Here is a 17,704-nt window from a genome sequence, read left to right as displayed (position 1 = left end):
CGTACTAAATGGTACGCAGGGCGTACTCCCTTCAGAGCAAAACCCTAAATTCAGGGTTCCTACCCTATCTAAAGAACATTATACCATCCCTTGGTCAATCGTAGGTTAGCCTCCACCTCTTTTGACATACATAAAACCCTAGAGTGTTGTCGTTGAGGTTTGAAGCATGAAAGTAGGTTCTTGGTGGTTTGTGCAAGAGAAGAAGAAGGGTGAAGACTCAATACTTGGAGAGGAACCTAGAGATCCAATGTTAGCATCTTCATTTCGAGACTTTAGAGGTATAAAGTATCTATCTTGGCTATTCATTGAATAGATCTACTTTTAGGTTGGTTTTTTTTGCCATTTTAGTCCCTTTTGCTTGGTCCTTATGATCTAGGGTTGTTTTAGGAGCTCAATCTAGTATATTTGGACATTTTAAGGGCCCCTCATTCATAAAGGTGCAAGCTTTGTGGAGTTTTTGAGTTCATGCATGTGTTAAGACTATCCATTATGCTCTTTTGAGCTCTAGAGACCCATGAAGCCATGGATGCATGTCAAGTTGCCAACTTTATGTGAGAAGTCATCCATAGGAATCAGACTGGAGAGTTTGGAGTAATGTCTGAATTGATTAAGTGCTTAATAAGAAGAAAGGGGATTCAGGGGAGTACGATGGGCATACCCATCTGGTACGTTGCGCGTACTCGTCCCTAACAATGTACGCTGGGCATACCAACTGAGTACGCGGGGTATACTCGGTCTGTTTTGGGAAGTCTTGAAATTTTGAACGTTTAACAATTGAACTTAGACCAAAAGTTTGACCAAAGTTGATTATTGTATATTTTGGGCCTAATTTGGGATGTTTGGGCCTAATTGGGCCATGTGGTGTCATTTTGGGTTTGGGATATCATTTGGGCTTGAATTGCATGGGGTTTTGTTGGGCTAGATGTTATTATGTATTTTGGATTAGGAAAAGTAAACGGGCTTTCAGGAAAGGTCCATGTAAGGGTTCGAGCCGAATTTGGAAAATTGGGCCATTAGTGTGCTTATGGATCTTATGATTTTGTGCTTAGGCCTTAGTTTTGATTCATGTTGGGTCAGGGGTAAAATGGTAATTTTTCCCCAAGTATAGATTATGGATCTTAGTATGGAACCTAACTGCTAATTGGGTGTTATTTTGGCATTGATAGCTCGGGGAGTGGTTAGAGCAGCAGCTAACAATTTCTTTCAGTGAGCTTCTATATTCGAGGTAAGTCTCCTCACTATTCTATGGGTCGAAGACACCAATGCCGGCCCATTTGGTTTATGTATTTTAGGAAGATCTTGGGGTAACCCTTGACAGTTGTATAAAAGACTAGGAGACGGCTCTTGGAAAACTGTATGCAAGACCAAAGTCTGAACTCTGGCTGTTAATTAGTTAGTAATGGTAGATGTGTGCTAGTTGTCTTTATGATGCTTTCATGGAAGAACAAGATGTGGCTCTTGGTACTTGTTTATAAGACCTATGGTTTTGGCCCCCAGCCTGGCAAGGAAGACCACGAGGCGGCTTGTAGCATGATGGCAAGACTATGGATGGCACATAACATTTTTATTGATTGTGATATATGTATGGCTCGATGATATTAATATTATTTATGCTCATTTGGTATGTGTGGTATGTGGTATTTGTGGAACATCCTAATCTTTGTGCTTACAGTTTATGGTTTATGGTTTCAGGTACTTCCGGTTCGATAGGGAAGGACCCGGCTTGATCATAGCACATACAACTGTGTTTTTCGTAATATGTGATCCTGGGAATGAACTCTGATAAATGTTATGTATTGAAATGTTTTTCAATGTTTGGAAAAAATTACTCTAGTTTTAAATATAATAAAAACAAAATTTTTACCCATGATTTTTGGGATGTTACAAGTTGGTATCAAAGCCTTGGTTTGAGGGATTCGGGCATACTCTCGAGTGTGTCTAAACTCAAACTGAGGGTTTGGTGAATTTTTTTTTATAAAATGAACATATAATTAAAAGGGGATTTCTAACGAAAGAAAAGGGTGTGATGCATGCAATCGGCCGAGCACAAGTGAGTGGTTCCCAAAATACCAATACATGTTTATTATGTTATATGATTTGATTATGTGAATTGCATGCTAGATTAGGTCTAAGGATCTACTCAATATTATATGATTTATAATTGCATGAGCTTTAGAATTATGTGCTAGTATAGATTCCAAATGAGTGGACAGAATGGTTTGGTTAGATATTTTTGTTGTCTGAATGCTGCTTGATGAGTGCTTTGTGGGACTCTTAGTGATGTTAATTGATTTTTAAGTGAATATTCTAAGTTGCATGTGGCACAGGTTGGATAATCTCAGAGTGATGGACTTGTCCCTATTGTGCAGCTCTCTCTTGAGTCAAACCGTTCAACGATTGAGTCCTTTACTTGATGGATTATCTAATATCTGTTGCATGTGACTATATTCATTAGGTAGCTAGTTGAAATTAATAGGAATCCTTCAAAAACTAAGGGAAGGGTAAGGTCGGTAACCTAGGATACTCTAGGATATACTTCAGTGGGTTTAGTGGGTTTTGATGCATTGGTTTGAGATGGTGACTTACAGGATATAGGATGATCACTAAGGAAACTATGGATAGGCGTGGAAGTTTGTATTGGACCCATACTACTGAAACCATATGATCCATACTTGAATCAGGGAGAGTATTGGAGAATCTAAGAAGCTTATGGGAGGAGGATTCTTAGGCATGTGTTGATCTTTGGCATGCTATATTTTAGTTAGGAGATGAGCACTCAAAGAGGTGGCTCTAGTTTTGATTCGGTTTCTGGTTCGGGTTCCGGCTCAGGTGCAGGTATTGAGCTGATTAGCGAGCATATGCGGGAGCTCTTCTTGTCGGAGATTATCCACGATATTTGGGAGCAGACTCCTGTGATCTTTTATTCAGTCAGGGATGGGATTTTGGAGCTATTGGATAGTCGTCTCAGGGCCTTTCGGACCAAGATTGTAGCGGGGCAGTTGGGGGCTCATCTGGAGCCAAAATCTTGTGGATTACTATGAACATTCAGGAAACAGTGTCCTATTGTTAGTATTTGTAATTTGGGACCGGAGGTGAGTGGTGCACCATGTCTTTAGGAGGGTCAACCAAATGAGTGGATTGTCGCAGAGGTTTTGCCAGCCCTACGTGAGGAGTTGCCCGACATCATTGGGCGTGTCACTAATAGAGTGGTCGACATGTTCGAGGGGTGGGCCTTATTTATTCAGGCGGCTGATGGGGTGGTCGGGGTAACTCAGGAGCAGGAGATTGGTTCAGATAGGAGTTGGGAAAGAGGAAGCAGACTTCCGATCAAGTTCGACAATCGGAGTGGTTGGACGCTACCATAGCTTGTGACAACCCGATATTTCAACTCTATGTAACGATCTAAAAAGTCAAGTATTGTAACCACTTTTGTTATAATGAAATTAACTTCGAAAATAAAATGTCCAAATGTCTCTAATTAATTACCTACTATGTTAGATGTCATTAAACCGTGATCGTACGTAAAAAGAACGCCCAAATCTGACTTCGTATAAGGAAGTTATGAATTTTTGAAGTTCGGCTTAGCAACAGACAACTAAAAACACGAAACGGAGATCGAGCGACTTTTGGCTGGAATGATCTAAATAAGAATCGAAGGTCTCGACAATGGTCTTTCAATGGTAAAAAGTCTGGCAAAAACAGACATCAGATAATGAAGTTATCAATTTCTAACAAAATTTTCTTACCGCGACCTTTTAAAAATAAATAATAAAAATAATTTCAGAATTTTCCGACTGAATCTAAACGAAAGTTGTAGATCGTAGTCTCACCTACGCGTGGATATAACGAACGTCCAAAACAGAGTTCGTATGAAGAAGATATGAATTTTTGAAATTTATTAAATAATAAAAATCTAAATTTTATATTAAATTTCGGTATTATCCGAAGGAGGAGTCACAAGGCCGATCCGAGTTACGCCCAGCGTACTCTCGTACGCCCAGCATACTCGAGGCCTAGGCCTCGGATCGTCCACGTCGCCCCTATGAGAGACTATGCCCCGTCCCATCCGAAGCTCCGAGGCAGTCGAGGAGGCGGTCACGCATGACGCACGCGTATGCCCAGTGTACCGAGGCGGTTCCCACCCCCTATAAAAGGGATGGGAGGGTTCCGAAGAAATGGCTCAATTTCTCTCAACTTTCTTGCGTTTTTTCCTTGTTTTCTGTGCACGTGCTATCCCGAAGCCCCAGTTTCCTTGCTCAAGTACCAAAGGTCGTTTGTGCTCCCGAGATTCCCGAGAATCCCAAGAAAATCCGCTTTCTCGAGTCGAAGTTCTGCTTGGTTTTCATCTCGTTTTCGTCGATCTCTCAAGTGAGTTCATACCCCTATAATCCACACTTTTAAATGTTTTATAAATACTTTTATATGCTTTTAAGGGGAGAAATACAAGTAAAACACACGATTATTACCGTGTGTTATATAAAGTTTCATTATACACTTTTTATCAATGGAATCATATGTGATTTATAACTATTATAGGGAAACTTTCGTATGCAAAATATACCACAATAACATCTTATCATTTGAAATAAGAAATGATTTATGTATATATGTAAATCAAACACTCTGGTTATATTGTATGTATATGTGTCCATCTTTGGCACTACAAAAATTATACTTTTCATAATAAGTGAGCATTTCACTAGGGATTACTATACAAACGAGACACACTTTTAGAAAACTATAATAGGTATAGTTTTACGAGAACATTACGAACTTTTACATACTAGAAATACTATTTCAAGAAGTTACTTTCATATACAAGAACAAACAAACATTTTCGCACGTAAATCCTGTTTTATACTAAGTTTTGTGAGACATTAAACTTCACATGCGCTCGAGTACACTTTTCAAGTCCTGTATTATATACCAGAATCCCTTGGAGGGGGAGCATGGTGTTTGTGTATAGATATATACGGGATTGACAACCCCGCGCCCTGACTGTTAGCTACAGTACACCATTTGGGGTGACAAACGTCAGAACATTCCAACGCCTGAAGAACGTTGTATATAGGCATTTCTAGTCAAATAGCATGGTTATAAAACTCACATGGAGTATCAAAAATTCATTGATTTACGGGGTTTTTCAGACGTATTGGCAATTTTATACGTGCATTAATTAACTACTTAAGGCATGAAAAACCTTATCGTGATACAGTTTTGGAACTTCTAAACCACTACCCACATACGGAAAAACATAAATTTTCTACAAACAAACGTTGGTCTTGATAGAAGGCTACATTTATACCAGTAAAGAATATGGGATTTTCTAGGAATCAACAAACAAAAACAAACCATTTCGTTTTAGTTCATGCAAATATTATCATTTAATACTTATGAAACTCACCAGCTTATATGCTGATCTACTCTTTCAAAACTACTTGTATGTCCCAGGAATTCCGTAATTGCAGGTAACAAACAGCTTTTGAAGAAGGGACGATGCGGTGCTAGTTTTAATTCATATTTTGGCATCGTATTGTAATTGGTTTTGAACGTGTTCCTTTTAAACAATCTAAACTTTCAATTATATATATGATGGTTATGTTACTTTCTTTACTATGTATTCAATTGTTACGTTACCACATGAAGTCATCCAACCCCGAACGTTTCCGTCGTTCCGGTTTGGGGGTGTGACATAGCTGGTGTCAGATATCCGAGGGGTTGTGGTGGTTACGCGAAGGATGAAGGGGCACATGAGGAGGTGCGCATCAGTCTAGGTGCGGAGGTGTGGATGGAAGGGTTACCTCCCCCAATAATTCATATTGTAGGTATAGTTGTGCCATCATTGTCATCAGCCAGGTCATATCCAGTCGAATTGCCTCCGCTTAGTGATTGGGGCAGTTCAAGTTCCATCGTAGGTACTTCAGCAGAAAGAGGGAGTCGGGGTTTCTTCAGGTGAAATTGCGAGTATGTTTCCTTTTTCTTCTTTTTTGGTCCTTATTAGTATTTATGTTGTTTGGAATCTTTCATCGGTTTGGGTAAGCGTTATCTCTGGTTTATTCTCGGTTTATGTTTGGGTTATATTTTTAAGAATCGTTATATGCCAATTGCATGCCATGAATCATTAGTGGGTCAGTAAGGGAGTGGTATCTTATGAAGTGGGTCAATGTGTTCGGTTGTTATTTTGGTTCTTGGTCGAGATCGGTCTAAGGGTATTATATGGAAGGTCTATGGTCAACTTCATCGGTTTAGTTGTCTAGTATCGTCGGGGTATAGTGGTTTCATCATCTATTCTAGTATGATCGACGGTTAACTATGGTAGAACTTTTGGGTTCAAGCACTACCATTTCTAGGAGAGGAGCGGTAGTAGGAAGATAGTTTTGTCAGTTGCATGAGTTGTTTGGTCATTGTATATTTCAAGGGAAATTTGTTTTCGCATGGGTTGTGTTTGGTTATCGTTCAATGGTTCTATGAGAATGGAATTTGGGGTGAAGAGCCGTTAGTCCGTGTAAAGGTTATGGCTCCTAGTTGCCTGCATGGGAACTTATGGATTTGGTATAGTATCATGGAAGGTGAATTGAAGTAACGGATTGGTTAAGATTTCAAGAATAATCTTTAGGATTTTAGAGGTTGGGCGATCATAGGGTTTGTGTAACACCCAAAATCTGAAAGACCAAAAAAGGAATGAAAATCCCTTAGTCAAAGGAGTCAACTCGTCGAGTTCAATGAAGAACTCGACGAGTGGGAGCAGGCTCCGTGGGGAGAATTAAGTAACCGACTCGGCGAGTCCAGTCTGAGTTGGGAAACCCTAATTCTGGGACTTGGTACCCTATTTAAGCATCTTATTTGCATCCCTAGGGTTCATTTACAACCTCTCTCGTCTAGAACCCAAAACCCTAGCCACCCAACTCCATTGTTGAGCTAGTTCGTGCCTTGAGAGTGAATTGAAGCTTGGAGAAGGAAGAAGGACCTTGGTGGTGCAAGAAGAAGTTATAGATATAGAGTTGGGGTAGTATTTCAGACCATTTAGAGGTAAAAGGCTTATGCCTTGACTTTTAATCATCTAGATCCCCTTTCTAGCATAGATTTGGTCATATTTGGACCATTTCCAAGGTAGATCAATTCGGGTATTAAGCCATTGAGGATGAAAGGGACTTAAGATCTAAGCATTTTAGAGCTTTAGAAACTCTGTGAGGGAAGCTTTACCCAACCATGGCTCCATTTCATGAATTAGGCATTCATTGTAGTTTGGATTAAGTGTTCTAGCCTCATAGTACCTTGCATGCACGTAAAGTTAGCAACTTTATGTGCAATGCTAGCATAAGGAGTCCAGATCTACAAGTTGGAGGGTTGGAATGGACTGGAATCGGCAGAATAGAGATACCATCAGATGGACTCGGCGAGTCATTTCATGGACTCGACGATTCGGGCCGCAACCCAAACCCTTCTATTTATGAGTCGGATCAATGAGTGGGGTTAGAGAAGGACTCAACCAGTCTGTGTCCATAATGGACATGAAGATCATGGTACTCGACGAGTTCAAGGAGGAACTCAGCGAGTACAAGGCAATCTCCTTAGCTTATGAAGATGGACTCGACGAGTTGAAGAACAACTCAGCGAGTCGGTTGAAGATGGTCTCGAATGTTTAGTTATAGGAGAACCTATCGAGTTGTTGCTAGACTCGACGAGTGGAGTCGAGGTTGTTTTGAGATTTGAGAGGCATGGACTCGGCAAGTTGGTAGAACAACTCGGTGAGTCACGTCAATTGGAAATTTAAATTTGACCATAGTTGACTTAGTTGACCTCTGGAGGACAGTTTAGGCTATGTTCTATTATTTGGTGTTAGTAGCTCGGTGAGCTAGGAGAGCAGTGCTTCATAGAATAGTCGATCAGCAACCAGAGGATTATCAGTAGAGTTCAGCAATACAGGTGAGTCTTCCTTCCAGTAGGAACGGGTCTACGACCATAATGCCGACCCGTTTAGTTAGCAGTAGTTCCGGACTTCGGTCCGATATAGAATTTCAGTGTGCTTGATGTCTTTGTGATAGTGTGCTTGATGTCTTTGTGATTCAAGCATGTATTTGTGTTATGTGTCCTAGACTTCGGTTTGATGCAGTATGTAGTATATGTGTTTATGCTAGTAGTTATGATTATGATATGCTATGTTCAGTCAGTTCCGGACTTCGATCCGATGCAATTTCCGGACTCCGATCCGATGCGGAGGGCAAGGCCCTGGTTAGTTCCGGACTTCGCTCTGATGCAGTTTCCAGACTTCGGTCCGATGTAGAGGGCATGGACTTGGTTAGTTCCGGACTTCAGTCCGATGCAGTTTGCAGACTTCGGTCCGATGCAGAGGGCATGTCCCTGGTTAGTTCCAGACTCCGGTCCGATGCAGTTTCTGCACCTCAGTCCCATGTAGTGGGCAAGGCCCACTAGTTACCTTATATGTTATTGTATGGTGTGTGGTAGTTTGGGGGAGCTCACTAAGCTTCATGCTTACAGTTTTCAGTTTTGGTTTCAGGTACTTAGTATTCAAAAGAGGAGCTCGGGAAGATTGTAGTGCACACACCATTTGTTTAGCCTGGGATGTTTATACTCTAATATACTTGACAGCTGTTATAATATCTTAAGATACATTGCTTATGATTTTTATATGAGGTTTATGGACTATGGTTTTTATTATTAAATTAAACAAAATTTTCAGACTATGTTTTTGGGATGTTACATTTGGCTGATAATGGATCACTAGCATTGGTAAGCGCAGGTTGGCTGCAGTTTGACCATTGGAGGGTAAGAAGGATTAGGAATCCTTTAATTCTCGTGTGCTATGAGGACTTAGTCGAGTTAAAGTGGGGAATAATCATTCAAGTATTCAGGACAGAAGTAGTTGTGAAACTAGGATGAGTTTCACATCCTAATCCGGGAGGAAAGTTGCCCAAGTGGTTGTTTAGATTAAGGATTATATGAGTTGGGAGTTCAGGAAACTTCCCAACATCGGGTTCGCATCTCTTAGTGTTTGATAATAGGTTTTTTGTTTGGGAGGGGGGCGACCCAAGTTGGGGTTCCAGTCATGACTCGAGTTTAGCTCGGGTTTTGGGTTGAGTGCGTGCTTGACTCTGGATGTGTTCGAATTTGATAGATTAGCAGTAAGGCTTTGGGCGGCGGTTGTGGCAAGGTGAAAGTGATGTAAGACTGCGAGGTGGCCCGTAGCATTTACTAGTTAGCAGTTAATATAGAAGTGTTGTAAGACTGCAGGGTGGACCGTAGCATTCACTAGCGGTCAGTTAGTATGGGAAGTGTTATAAGACTACGCGGTGGCCCGTAGCACTCACCGGTCCCTATGGAGCGGTGAGATTATGGCAAATCTGTGATTGGCTCACCGATTTCTTCAGATAGTTTGGAATCAGGATTTGGTTGGACGCGGGAGACCGGGTATGAGATAAGACTGCATATGGTCTTGTAGTGTTCAGTTTAGCATCGGGTTAGTGTCGTGATGGTTTGGGTAATAATTGTTAGTTTAGGTTTTTGTTCGAAAGCCGCGTGGGGCGACTGTGTGAGTGTATTTCATCTCAACAATCGGGTGGGAGTCTGGTATTTTAGATAGTTAGCAGACAAATTAGGACCAAGGAGGTATCATCTACTTTAGTGAAGCGACAAGGAGACAATATGATGTTTCAAGCAGTGGTAATGCTTTGCTATTCTTGCGTGTGGGGTAGATTGTTGGTCGGGAGACGCTAAGCCTCTTGCAATGGGATTAAGTAATTTCAACGTAATTGATTTTACCTATGACACAACTCTCGTTTGAGTCTAACCGTTGTAGGGATGGATCTTCTACTCGAAGGATTATATGAGCCATCTGTTAAGTATGGGCTTTCTGCATCTAGTTATGGACATTGAGTTGTTATGTTGGTAGCATCAAGATGTTCATGGTTGGAAGTGCTAAGTTTGTTCTATCTTTTTAGATCTTTGCATGGAGTGGTTTCATCGTGAGTGGTCTGTCGGGGAGTTAGACCAATGTAGATTCCAGGTTTCCGAAAGGGTAGAAGTGGTTTCGTTCACTGGCTAAGGGTTTGTTCTTCTTTGGGTTGGAAGTTTTGTCCGAGTTCAGTTGTCTCAGGAAGGTCGTTTTATGATTAGAATGTTCAGTTGTGTTCCTCGAGTTATCTAGTGTAATCTGAGTATTACTAAGGAGCGATTTCGAGGAAAAAATCTTATGTAAGTAGGGGAGAGTTGCAACACTGTTTTTTGGATTTCTCCAATATTTGGGGATGTGGCCTAATCTTCAGTTGGTGTGAGGCTTAGGGCCTTGAGGAAGAAGGTATCTGGCTCTTTTTGAATGTGGGTGTTATGGTTTTAGTGATCCAAGTGTTGAATGGTGTTTTCGGAGCTCAAGGGTATAACTGTAATTATCGGTTTAGTCCTTTATGAATTTTGGGTTTTTGTTAGTGAAGTTTTAGGGCTAGGGTGGGTTTTTATAAGCATAGAGCTTCTCACCACCTTTCTGTGGATATACGGTTCGTTGGAAATGGACCAAAGAAGAAGACGTTAGAGCCATGTGAAGTTTAGGGTCTAGGGGTTCAATGAGTATGCGGGGTGTACTCACTGTCAACGTTTGGCGTAGAAGGATAAATGGTCGCGAGTGGTTTGTGAGTACATCGGGCGTACTAGGGGGTACGCGGGGCTTTCTCGCTTTAGAGCAAAACCCTAATTTCAGGGTTCCTACTCTATGTAAACAACATTATACCATCCCTTGGTCATTTTTAGGTTATCCTCCACCTCTTTTGACATACATAAAACCCTAGAGTGCCTTGGTTGAGGTTTGAAGCTTGAAATAAGGTCCTCTGTGGTTTGTGCAAGAGAAGAATAATGGTGAAGAATCAATCTTTGGAGAGGAACCTAGACATCCAATGTTAGCATCTTCATTTCGAGACTTTAGAGGCCTAAAGTCTCTATCTTTGCTACTCATTGAATATATCTACTTTTAGGTTGGTTTATGGCCATTTTAGTCCCTTTTGCTTGGTCCTTATGATCTAGGGTTGTTTTAGGAGCTCAATCTAGTAGATCTGGACATTTTAAGGGCCCCTCATTCATTAAGGTGCAAGCTTTGTGGAGTTTTTGAGTTCATACATGCGTTAAGATTATCCATTACGCTCTTTTGAGCTTTAGAAACCCTTAAAGCCATGCATGCATGTAAAGTTGCCAACTTTACATCAGAAGTCATCCATAGGAATCAGACTAGAGAGTTTGGAGCAAGGGCTGAAGTGATTAAGTGATTAATGAGAAGAAAGGGGATTAATGAGAAGCAAGGGCTGCACGCACTGGCCCCAAATGGTGTATGCTGGGTGTAGCAGCGAGTACACGAGGCGTACTCGGTTTGTTTGGGAAGTCTTGAAATGTTGAACATTTAACCGTTGACCTTTGACTAGAAGTTTGAACAAAGTTGATCATTGTATGTTTTGGGCCTAATTTGGGATGTTTGGGCCAAACTGGGCCTGGTGGTGTCATTTCGGGTTTGGGCAATCGTTTGGGCTTGAATTGGATGGGGTTTTGTTGGTCTTGTTGTGAATATGTGTTTTGGATTAGGAAAAGTAAATGGACTTTAGGGAAAGGCTTACATAAGGTTTTGGGCCCAATTTGAAAATTAGACCAATAGTAGGCTTATGGATGTTATGGTTTTGGGCAAGGCCTCAGTTTTGATTCATGTTGGGTCAGGGGTAAAATGGTCATTTTACCCCAAGTATGGATTATGGATCTTAGGGTGTTATTTTGGCATTGATAGCTTGGGGAGTCGTCAGAGCAGCATCTAAGGATTTCTTTTAGTGAGCTTCTGTATTCAAGGTGGGTCTCTTCAATGTTCTATGGCTCGAAGATACCAATGCTGGCCCTTTGGTTTATGTATTGTAGGAAGACCCGGGGTTACCCTTGGCAGTTGTATGAAATACAAGGAGATGGCTCTTGGCAAACTGTATGCAAGACTAGATTTTGAACTCTGGTTGTTAATTAGTTAGTAATTGTAGATCGTATGCTAGTTGTCTTTGTCATCCTTGCATGGAAGACCAGGAGGTGGTTCTTGCCACTTTTCTGTAAGACCCAAGGTTTTGGCCCCCAGCTTGGCATGGAAGAACACGAGGCGGCTTGTGGCATAATGGCTAGACTATGGATGACATATAACACTTTTATTGATTATGATATATGTATGATATGTATGGCTCGATCATATAAATGTTATTTATGGATCGTTTAGTATGTGTGGTTTGCGGTATTTGGGGATCTCACTAAGCTTTATGCTTACAGTTTGTGGTTTATGGTTTCAGGTATTTCCGGTTCGGTAAGGAAGGGCCCAATTTACTCGTAGCGTATACACCTATGTTTTCCACAATATGTGATCTTGGGAATGAACTCTAATAAATTTTTTGTATTGAAATGTTTTTCAATGTTTAGACAAAATTACTCTAGTGTTTTAAATATAATAAAAATGTAATATTTACCCTTGATTTTTGGGAGGTTACAATTACTCCTTTCACCATGATCAATCCCCACTAATATGATGTTTTGTGGTCAGTTCTAGAATTTTGGCGACAAATCTAATGAGATATGATAAAACATGCTAGATCTATAGTTGATCCATGTAGCATAGGGTAGATATACATGATCCAATGACTGATGAGACCAGATCTACCAACTCCGATGAGTAACGAGGATCCACCACAACCGTCTCTATCTAGATCTGGTTTGTGTTCAATTCTTTTATATCTGTTTTTTTCCGATTTCCTCCAGCCACTATCTTCATCTCCGGCCATCACCCCCACCACTGCTCTACGACCAATGCTCGACACACCTTACACTACAAAAACCTCCATCTTCATCCAGATGTGCACAATCTTCATTTTTTGAGGTAAATGCTTGAATGATCATTTATTTGAAATAGATTTGACATATCTGATGTGTATTGTTTGTTTATTTTCTCCAATAAGATTTAATTTTAAGTTGTGTATGCGTAAGCTTTTATTTAAAGAGGCACTAGTCTCTAGATTTGTTTTTATTAAACTGTGAATCAAAGTTATTAAATACTCTATTAAACCGTGAATTTGTATGGTGTACACAAGGTGTTTGAAAATGTTTCATCAAAATCAAGTATATTTTTAAGCAATGAATACTGCGAATGAGAGTCCTAAACTACTTTATTAATAAGCGAACAAAATTATTGGAATGTTAGTTTTAAGTTGAGAATATGGTTTTGAATGTATAATTTTTGTGCATTAAACTATGAATTTTGTGTATTAAATTATGAATTGATTGTGTTAAGTTGTGATTTGATTGTATTAAACTATAAATTAACTGTATTAATCTGTCGTTTGAATTTGTTAAGCCGTGAATTGAATGTATTAAGTTGTGACTTTTTTTTAGTTATCTTTTGCTTATGAAATAGGCGATGAGAAAAACATTATATACAAATATGATTTTATCTAATTTTGTATAAAGTATATAAAATTTAAACTATAGATACTACAAGAAACGAAACCTATAGGGACGACAATTTTCGTCTCTATAGATACTAAAGTTGTCCCTATAGATGGTGGCAACGACAAGTCGTCCTTATAAAGTTCGTCTCCATAGCCTCGTCGCAACAGATTATTTTTGTTGTCGTTGTACATATCATCGCAATAGCTTACCTATAGAGACGACATATTGTCTCTAAAGGGTTCATCGCTATAATTTTCTGGTCGCCATAGATAAAGCTATAGAGACGATATGTTGTCCCAATAGAAACAGCTATAGAGACAACATGTCGTCTCTATAGATAAAGCTATATACCATGACATACACTGACCTATAGCAACGACAAATCGCGGTAGTAGATTAACCTATAGAGATTATTTGTCGTCCATATACATTTACCTATAGAGAGGACATGTTGTCTCTATAGGTATGCCCACAAGCTTACACCCTGCTCTTTTTTTCAGTGTATTTTTCGAGTTTTGACAATCCCAAAATAGTTAAAGCAATATATTTACAAAATAGCTAAATCTGTAAATTTAATTGCAATAAATAGTGTTAAATGATTTTATTATATGCTATAAACAGTACAAATTGAAGGAAGATTCCCAAAAATTACATGTTTTAAAATTATACTAGTTCAGATCTACCAAACTTTGCATCAAATTCTTCAGTTGTTTATAATCCCAATTTCAGAAAACCTTCCTGCAAGTGAACATTTGGAAAATGTTGCAATAATTACAGAGAGATTGCTTTGCTAACTAATTGTAATAATCACCTCCAATAACTTGTAAATCTTCAAGCATAGTACATGTTGAGCCTCCAATAACCAACACCTGCATTTTCAAATTTAAATTACAAAGTGAGAAGAGCATATCTACAAGAAATGTATCTTTTTTTCCATTATTTATTGTCTGCATAAAGTGTTGACCGGATATATGATTATTTAAAATATGGTGAAACCTAACTTTCTCTATTAAGCTCTTTTTAAACCATAACTACAATAAAAAAAAAGGAAGGAATCAAATTCTTTCAAGAACGGTCCATTCCATTCCACCACACAAACCAAATAGAATTTTTTTTTCAATTCGATGGAATGAACCATTGCATTCCTTCCCCGATTCCATCATACCAAACACTACCTAAAAGTTTACCTTCCCCCTCCTATTCCGCCTCTTGTTAAAACAGAAACAACCACCACCACCTGATCCAGACTCATATCCCCTATATAACAAAAACCAAAACAATTGTTACCAATTATTGCAATCTGCAAAAGGGTATTTCGGTCTTTTATCTTCATGCAAGAAAAAAAGAACTAGTATGTTGACCACTTACTTGCTTGTTAAACCACCATCATGCAACAAGCTCGGTGACATCGGAAACTGCCGCCCAATATGTTCCTTCAAAAGGGTATTTCCATCTTTTTTCTTCAAAAGATTAAGTTCACATGTCAACTCATCTTCCTATTTCTCATGTGGAAACATCTGCCGCTAGTGGTCACCGCCATCTTGCGGTAATACCTAATTCCGTTCCGGTTTTGTAACCACACAATTTCTAACCGCTGTTTGTGAATGATCGATTCTATTCTTTGGACTAGATTCCCAGTTTTGGGAGGTTTCCACCTTTTGCAAAAAGTGGAGATGCAACTCTAGAATTGATGATTTCGGACATTTTTCCGTCAGAATCATTAAAGCTTCTTTGCGGTACCTTTTGTGAATCTCGATTGGGTTTTGATGTGGGCCCATCATCTGACTTCTATATTGCGGTGGAGAACCATTTCAAATTAGTTTGTGATGCTACTAAGAAACCTTTCAGCTTGACTTTCTATATCTTTACTAGATTAAATCATGTCCCGTTAAGTCTATTGAGTAAAAAAACAAATAACACTTAAGTTAGAATAATCTAATTTATGTATTTCATGCGCCCTATTTACAATTTAGTTCAAAGAGATTTTGCTTAAAAAGAAAAGTTAAAAAACAATTGAAAGGGAAAGATGTTTGTCCGATCAACATAATAAGTAAAAGTAGAACTTTGAAATGTAGAAACAGAATAGGAAGAAAATTAATTATCAAGTCAAATCATTAACTTTGTGATATAAATTTAAAAAGTTGAAACTTTAAAAGTTTAGATTAAAGTCACATACACAGCTCTCAACGTCAAATGATTCTCAAGAAAGTACACATCCATTGTAAATAGGCTGGAAATGACAATTGTATAGGTTTATTGCCATAATAAATTTATATTTATACATAAGAAAACAAATGGATATGCAGTTTGTTCATATTCCAAATGTCTAAAAAATTTCTATCCATTTCAGTTGTAATATGAAAAAAAGAGTCATAGAATAAAGTCAAAGATCATGGCTATTTATTTTATTAAAACGGCATGTATAATTCTACTACTTAGGATAAAGAAAGGTAGTTATTTTTCATACACAAACAAGAAATTAGGTGAAAATAAAACATGAAAGGCTTGACGTTTACCACTCGATCCATCCTCCGATTTATTTCAGTCTTTATTCAGAATGAAAAAGGGAATAAGGTGAGACCTTAAGCTTACTTGAGGAGGGCATTTTCGTCCTGTGATTGTAGCACCTGGTTCTTGGTACGTATTCTTTGTAATTAACTCTTTAAATATTTGCATTTTTGGCCTTGGACTCGGCGAGTTTAAGGACCAACTCGCCGAGTAGAAGCGGGATAAGACGCGAGACTTAAGTGATGGACTTGGTGAGTCGGATCCCGGACTCGGCGAGTAGGTGTTGTTCGGACAAAAAGCCTAATCTTAGGGTTTGCACCCTATTTAAGAAATGTTATGACGGCCATATTGTCCCTTATGCTCCCCAAAACACTTCTCATTGAAACCCTAGCCGTTTGTGCTTAGTTAAGGCCATTTTTGGGACCAGTAGATCCAGGGATTTTACTACATTTTCAGCAACTTCAAGGTATGATGCTCCTGTCTTGACTCATCTATGTGTTTATTCATCTTTAACTTGGGATCTCTTTGGATTTCTAAGTCATATTTCGGATTTGGGAGTGTTGTGTGGGTTTTGACTTCAGATCTGGACCTTAAGAGGGGTCTCATGGCATAAAGGTGCCAACTTTAAGGCCATGAGAGCCCCATGCACATTGTAGGACACTTTATATGGAGTTTTAAGCTAAAAACCCTATGCATGTGCATCAAGTTTGGAACTTTACGTATAAAGTGAACATTAGGAGGCCAGATCTATGGTTTTGGTGTGTTAGATCTCATTTAAATCGATTGCATGGATTTGGTCAAGATTGGACTCGACGAGTCCGTTCTTGGGACTCGGCGAGTCCAAGGCATAAAGTCCCATATCTGTTAAGGGTCTAAAGAACTTAGTTGGGTTTTAGAAGGACTATAGAAGGTCAACAAAGGGTGACCCAATGTTCTGGACTAATCCATTATTCTGGATATTCATGGGACTCGGCGAGTGCATGAGCAGACTCGGAGAGTCCAAGAAAATCTTCTTGTGGATGAAGATGAACTCGACGAGCTGTTCATACAACTCGGCGAGTCAAGGACAAGACCTGTTTATTAGTTGAAGATGAACTCGACGAGTTGTTCATACAACTCGGCGACTCGGATGAAGATTCAGTTAATTTCCATTTAGAAGGAAAACTCGTCGAGTCATCGCCTAACTCGACGAGTAGAGATGAGTGTAAGAACAAATGGAAGGATAGTGACTCGACGAGTTGGCGGGCCAACTCGGCCAGTCAGGTCAACTGGTAATTGACTTTGACTTTGACTTGGTCGGGGGTGAATTGGTCATTTTACCTTAAGGACAATTAGTAGTGTTTGATGGAATGTTTTGTGGGAATTACAGCCGGAGGATTTCCAGAGCAGTAGCAGCAGATAGACAGTTCCCACACAGATCATTAGTTACTTCGAGGTGAGTTACCTTCCAGTAGCGGTGGGTCTACGGCCACAATGTCGTCCCATTAGTAGGAGTTGTATGCTTAAATGATTGTCTATATGATATTCATCTAGGTTCGCTACTACCTTATATGTTTACATGCTAGTATGACATGATGCTATGTGCTAGTGACAGTAGGGGAGATAGTCCCCAGTATCCGGTCGAGAGGACCGAAGGGGAGACCAGTACCCAGATATTCTAGTTAAGATCCGGTCGAGAGGACCGAAGGGGAGGCCAGCATCCAGATATGCTAGCCAGTATCCGGTCGAGAGGACC

The sequence above is a fragment of the Lactuca saligna genome, chromosome 7, assembly GCF_052625555.1.
Source record: "Lactuca saligna cultivar CGN05327 chromosome 7, ASM5262555v1, whole genome shotgun sequence".
Classification (NCBI taxonomy): domain Eukaryota; kingdom Viridiplantae; phylum Streptophyta; class Magnoliopsida; order Asterales; family Asteraceae; genus Lactuca; species Lactuca saligna.
The sequence above is the reverse complement of the archived record's forward strand: the minus strand, read 5'-3'. Positions refer to the sequence as shown.